Genomic DNA, 6,994 nt, shown 5'->3' on the forward strand with positions numbered 1-6,994 from the left:
AGAGACTAGGATTGCAACTCCCGTTTTTTTTTGTTGTTGTTATTGTTGTTTCCATTTGCTTGGTAAATATGATTTACATTTTAAAGCAATTGCTCTAGATACTCTGTGGAGAACTGATTGTAGAAGGGGAAAGATTTGAAGTAGGGAGGTCACTTAACAGACTCTTATGCCTGTGGCCTCAACTACTATGATAGAGAAGTTGATATGTATTTCAGGTAGAATATTAAGGATTTTGTGGTATTTTTAATATGGGATAGGAGGTCAGGTAAAGTAAGCAGTGATGGAAGACTCATAAGTTTCTGGTTTGGGAATCTGAATATATGTTGGTGGTATTCACTGAATGGAAAAAGTCAATTGAAGGAATATGTAATGTTTGTGAGAAGGATATATTATAAGATATCAATTTGAGACATGTTAATTTTGAGTGTACTGAGAGATTTCCAACTGTAGAATGGAGATAGGCAGTTGGATTATGGGTCTAAAAATCATAGGCTGAGTTAATAGAGGAGATACAGATTTGGGAGCAGGAAACATAAAATGGTGTTTTAAACCTCCTTTCCTGAACCTGTTTACATTTCACCGTAGACACATTACAGAGGAAGTGCTGAGGAAAAGCATGCACCTGAAAGGGAGGTTGCTATGCAACAGATGAGGAAAGTCATTCAGCCAGGCAGAACTGAAGTTGGCCTTTGGGAACCAAATGCTGCAGTCCTTCCTAGCATTAAAGGCTTCTGGCATGAGTTGATGTCAGAACAAATGTGAACTACACAAAGATCTATCTTGAATTTTGGAAAAGTGTCAGTTTAATTTGAGTCACCTCACTTCTGTATTTAATTTTCTGCCTTTTTGAGTTTCTCCAGTTATCCTGGAAGCATAGCAGCGTGTGCGTCCTTGGGTAGGACCCAATTACTGTGCATTCCACTTTGCACCTTGAGAAACCGGGCTCAGAGAATTGAGTGACCTGAGCGGGCTCACACATATTGAGACAGACAGGCTGGGCCCTCCATCCCTGGAATTCTGAAGCCCAGCCCAGTTTCTCTCCATAAGACCACAGCTGCCCCAGACCCCAGCCCTGAAAGGAACCAGGGCTTGCCATGGCTCAGACACACAGGTCTGATTGTCCTGGCCGCTCCAGTGGGCACCAGGAAGGCCTCAGGGACATTGTGATTGTGTTCCTGATAAGAAAGAGGCCTGATGTTCTGAGTACAGAGTGGATGCCAAGGAGCAATTCTCATGCCTGGATGGACTCACACAGGGCAGGGGGGAGGGTGAGGGCCTCTGCTTGTGTCCTCCTGAATGTGGAGCATGAGCTTCGACCTCCTAGAACACAAACCCTGCTTATTTGGAGCAAACGTTGGGGTGGAGGATGTCTGTCATTCAAATGGGAAGGGTGCCTCGTTCCCCGGGCCGGCATGAGCAGAATGTGAACTTTCGAGTTAGGACGACCCAGGCTCAAACTTCTTTTTATAACTTCAACTTTTATTTTTGATTCAGGAGGTAAATGTGCAAGTTTGTTACATGGGTATATTGTGTGATGCTGAGGCTTGGGATATAAATGATCCCATCACTCAGGTAATGAGCATAGTACCCAACAGGTAATTTTTCAGTCCTTGCCCCACTTCATTTATCTATTCTCTAGTAGTCCACAGTGTGTATTGTTACCATCTTTATCTCCATGTGTACCCATTGCTTAGCTCCAACTTATATGTGAGAACATGAGGTATTTGGTTTTCTGTTCCTGCGTTAATTCCCTTAGGATAATGGCCTCCAGTTGCATCCATGTTCCTGAAAAGGACATGATTTCATTATTTTTTGTGGCTCTGTAGTATTCTACGGTGTATATGTACCACATTTTCTTTATCCATTACACCACTGATGGGCACCCGGGTTGGTTCCATGTCTTTGCTGTTGTAAATAGCATGGTAATGAACATATGAGTGCATGTTTCTTTTTGGTATAATAATCTATTTTCTTTTGGGTATATATTTAGTGATGGGATTGCTGGGTCAAATTGTAGCTCTGTTTTAAGTTCTTTGAGAAATGTCCAGCTCTGTTTTAAGTCCTTTGAGAAATATCTAGACTACTTTCCACAGTGGCTGGACTAATTTACATTCCCACCAATAGCATATAAGTATTCCTTTTTCTCTGCAGCCTTGCCAGCATCTATTGTTTTTTAACTTTTTAATAACAGTCATTCTGAGTGGTGTTAGATGGTATCTCATTATGATTTTGATTTGCATTTCTCTAATGATAGTGATGTTGAACATTTTTTAATATGTTTTTTGGCCACTTGTATGTCTTCTTCTGAGAAGTGTCAGCCAGGTGTGTTGAAACATGCCTGTAATCCCAGCACTTTGTGAGGCTGAGAAGGGCAGATTGCTTGAGTCCAGCAGTTCAAGGCTAGCCTAGGCAGCATGGCAAAACCCTGTCTCTACAAAAAACAAAAAAGTTAGCCGGCTGTGGTGATGCACACCTGTAGTTCCAGCTACTCAGGAGGCTGAGATGGGAGGATCACTTGAGCCTAGGAGATCGAGGCTGCACTGAGCCGTAATTTTGCCACTGCACTCCATCCTGGGTGACAGAGTGAGACTCTGTCTCAAATAAACAACAACAACAAAACACACACCAAAAAAACAGAAAAGTGTTCATGTCCTTTGCCCATCTTAAAATTTTTTTTGCTTGTTGGATTATATAAGTTCCTTGTAGATTCTGGATATTAGACATTTGTTGAATGCATAGTTTGAGAATACGTTCTTCTATTTTGTAGGCTGTCTGTTTACTCTGTTGATAATTTCTTTTGCTGTGCAGAAGCTCTTTAGTTTAATTAGGTCCTACTTGTCAATTTTTGGTTTTGTTGCAATTTCTATTGAAGACTTTTAGCCAATAACTCTTCCCAAGATCAATGTCCAGAATGGTGTTTTTAAGGTTTTCTTCTAGGATTCTTATCGTTTAAGGTATTGTATTTAATTCTTTAATCCATCTTTAGTTGATTTTTGTATATAGTGTAAGGAAGGGGTCCAGTTTCAATCTTCTGCTTATGGCTAGCCAGTTATCCCAACACCATTTATTGAATAGACAGTTCTTTCCTCCTTGCTTATTTTTGTCAACTTTGTGGAAGATCAGATGGCTGTGGGTGTGAAGCTTCATTTCTGGGTTCTCTATTCTCTTCCATTGGTTTATGTTTCTGTTTTTGTACCAGTACCATACTATTTTGGTTACTGTAGCCTTATAGAATGGTTTGAAGTTGGGGAATGTGCTGCCCAGGACTAAATTTTAAATTTTGTTTACTAGCTCTGTGGCTTTGTCTAGTTCATGCAATATGTATGTCTGTGCCTCAGCTTCTTGATCTGTAAAATGAAGATGCTGACATCCACCTCCCAGGGCTGCTACGAGAGGAAGACAAGCCCTATAAGAGATCCTGCTGTGATATCCAAGTCTGCCTTGCCCTTCTATCCTTCCCCAACACACACAAAATAAGTTCATTGCTGGGCCTACACAAAAGGCAGGGAAGATACAGGCAATTCATAGGTGAGGTGCTCATGTGGAGGTACTTGGCACTCATTTATGCATCTTCTCTCAGTCCTTGCTTTTCCTCAGCCCTAGAGCTGAGGAGTTGTTCAAGAGGTATTTGGTGTAGCACTTGTTTCAGTTAGAGGCCCTCATAGAGATCTCTTTTAGAGAAGCAACTTATGTCTTATACTGGCCACCTTGTGGAAAGTCCTGTGGTTCACAATATTTCAGGTTATTGATACTCAGCAAAGATCCTACCCAAGGAGGCTGATCCATGGCAATTGGACTCACAGAAGTAACTATAGAACAGAAGCCAATTTATTAATATAAACTCATTTTGACTGCCCGGTGCTCACTCTTGTGCACCTTCTCTCCCAATAAAGGAAAACAGTCACAGGTAACTTGAGTGAGGGGAGTTGATGGTCATGTCAGTGGCTGGAATTCTTGAGTTAAAATTCTCCATTCACAGAAGCTTTTACATGGAATTTCTGGTTACAAATTTTGGTGGTCTGCAGACAAGTTAGTTTGTCTATGTTCCAAGTTTGAAGCATGAAGAAACTGAAAAATCAAATAGACCAATAATAAGTAAAGACATTGAATCAATAAGAAAGCCTCCCAACAACAAAAAGGCCTGGGACCAAATAGCTTCATTTTTGAATTCTACCAAACTTTTAAAGAAACACTAATATCAATTTATCTCAAAATATTCCCAAAAATTGAAGATGAGGGAATTCTCCCTAACTCATCCAATAAGCCCAGCGTTACTCTGGGCCCATACCAAAATCAAAATCAGACAAGGCTCCCCCCAAAAATGAAATTACAGTACAATATTTCTGATGAGTATTGATGCAAAAATTCTCCACAAAATACTAGCACACTGTATCCAACAGCACATCAAAAAGGTTATTCACTATGAACAAGCTAAATTTATTCTAGGGATGCAATAAGGGTTCACATGCATGTATCTATAAATGTGACACATAACATTAACAAGTGAAGGATGAAAAGCATATTATTATCTCAATAGATGCAGAAAAGTCATTTGACAAAATTCAGCATCCTTTCACAATAAAAATACTCTCAACAAATTAGGCATAAAAAGAACATACCTCAAAAAAATGAAGGCCATATATGACAAACCCACCACTAACATTATACTGAATGGAGAAAAATTGAAAGTCTTTCCTTTAAGATCTGGAAGAAGACAAAATGCCAATGTACACCACTTTTGTTCAACACAGTATTGGAAGTCCTAGCTAGAGCAATTAGGCAAGAGAAAGAAATAAAGGGCAACTATATTGGAAAAAAGAAGTCAAATTGTCCTTGTTTTCAGATGACATAATCTTATACTTAGAAAAACTTAACAACCCCACCAAAAAAACTTGAAACTGATAAATGAATTCAGTAAAGAGGCAGGATACAAAATCAGGACTCAAAAATCAGTAGCATTTATATATACCAACAGCAAACAATCTGAAGAAGGAATCAAGACATCGATTCCATTTACAATGGCTACAAAAATGGAATACTTAAGAATTAATTAAACCAAAGAAGTCAAAGATCTCTGCAATGAAAACTATGAAACACTGATGAAGGATATTGAAGAGGACACAAAAAATGGAAATATATCCCATGTACATGGATTGGAAGAATTAATATTGTTAAATTGTCCATACTACCCAAAGCAAACTACAGATTCAATGTAATCCCTATCAAAATATGTCATCCTTCACAGAAACAGAAAAAACAATTCTAAAATTTATATGGAACCACAAAAGACCTCTAATAGCCACAGTGATCTTGAGCAAAATGAAAAAAGCTGGAGACATCACATTATCTGACTTCAAAATATACTCCACAGGTATAACTAAAACAGCATGGTATTGGCATAAAAACAGCCACATAGACCAACGTATCAGAATAGAAAACCCAGAAGTAAATCTATACATTTACAGCTAACTCATTTTTGACAAACACATCAAGAACAAAGACGTAAATATAAAACCTGAAACTATGAAACTTCTAGAAAAAACACATTGGGGAAATGCTTCAGGACATTGGTCTTGGTAAAACTTTTGTGTAGGACCTCAAAAGCACAGGCAGCTAAAGCAGAAATAGACAAATCGAATTATGTCAAGCTAAAAACCTTCTGAACAGCAAAAGACACAACAGAGTGAAGAGGCAACCTACAGAAAGGGAGAAAATACTTGCAAACTATTCATGTGACAAGAGGTTATTAACCAGAATATATAAGAAACAAAAAAGCTCAACAGTGAAAAAAAACTCTGATCTTAAAATAGGAAAATGATTTGAATAGACATTTCTCAAAAGAAGACATTCAAATGGCAAACAGATATATTAAAAGTACTCAATATCGCTAATCATAAGGGAAATGAAAATCAAAACTATGAGGCATCATCTCATCCCAATAAATATTATTATCAAAAAGACAAAAAATAACAGAACTGGCAAGACTGTAGAGAAAGGGAAACTTTTGTATATTGTTGGTGCAAATGTAAATTAGTACAGGCATTTTGGAAAACAGAATGTAGGTTTCTAAAAAATCTAAAAATAGAAATGTCATATAATCCAGCAATCCCACTGCTTGGTGTATATCCAAACAAAGAGAAATCATATCAGCATGCCCATGTTCATTGTAGCACTATTTGCAGTAGCCAAGATATAAAATCAATCTAAATCCCCATGAATAGATGAATGGATAAGGAAAATGTGGTGTATTTATACACAACTGAATAATATTCAGCCATAAAAAGAATGAAATCCTGTCATTTGAAGCAACATAGGTGAGCCTGGAGGGCACTGTGCAACAGATGGATGGAGAAACAAATGTGGTATATCCATACAGTGGAATATTACTCAACCATAAACAGGAACAAAGTACGATTGAGTCTTGAACAATGGTGGGGGATGGGGCTAGTTGTGCCCATCCTCTAAACAGTTGAAAACTCATGTCTAATTTTAGACTCCCCCAAAACTTAACTGCTAATAGCCTACTGTTGACTGGAAGACTTACTGGTAACATAAACAGTTGATTAAAACCTATTTGTATGTTATATGAATTATATACTCTATTCTTACAGTAAAATAACATAGAGAAGAGAAAATGTTAAAAGAAAATCATAAGAAAGGAAAATATACTTACTATATTTTACCACAATAAAAAATAAACAAAAATTATTTTAGTGTGCCTGTCAGAAGCCAGGTCATCCTCTCACAGCTAGACTGCCTCAGACAAAAGTACCACACATATTTTTTGTTGCTTGGATGTCCCCTTCACAGATTCCATACAGCCCACCTCCCTCCTTCCTACACAGTCCTTTCCTTATTTTTGAGTGTAATTATTAAGCTTTAATTGAGATATTTATCTAACTTTTTACTTTACAGATCATTTACTCTCTTTCCAGGCATCAAAGAGTCATTTATAAAAATTGATTTTGAAATAAGGGGGCGGAGCAAGATGGCC

The sequence above is a fragment of the Colobus angolensis genome, unplaced genomic scaffold, assembly GCF_000951035.1.
Source record: "Colobus angolensis palliatus isolate OR3802 unplaced genomic scaffold, Cang.pa_1.0 Scaffold659, whole genome shotgun sequence".
Lineage (NCBI taxonomy): Eukaryota > Metazoa > Chordata > Mammalia > Primates > Cercopithecidae > Colobus > Colobus angolensis.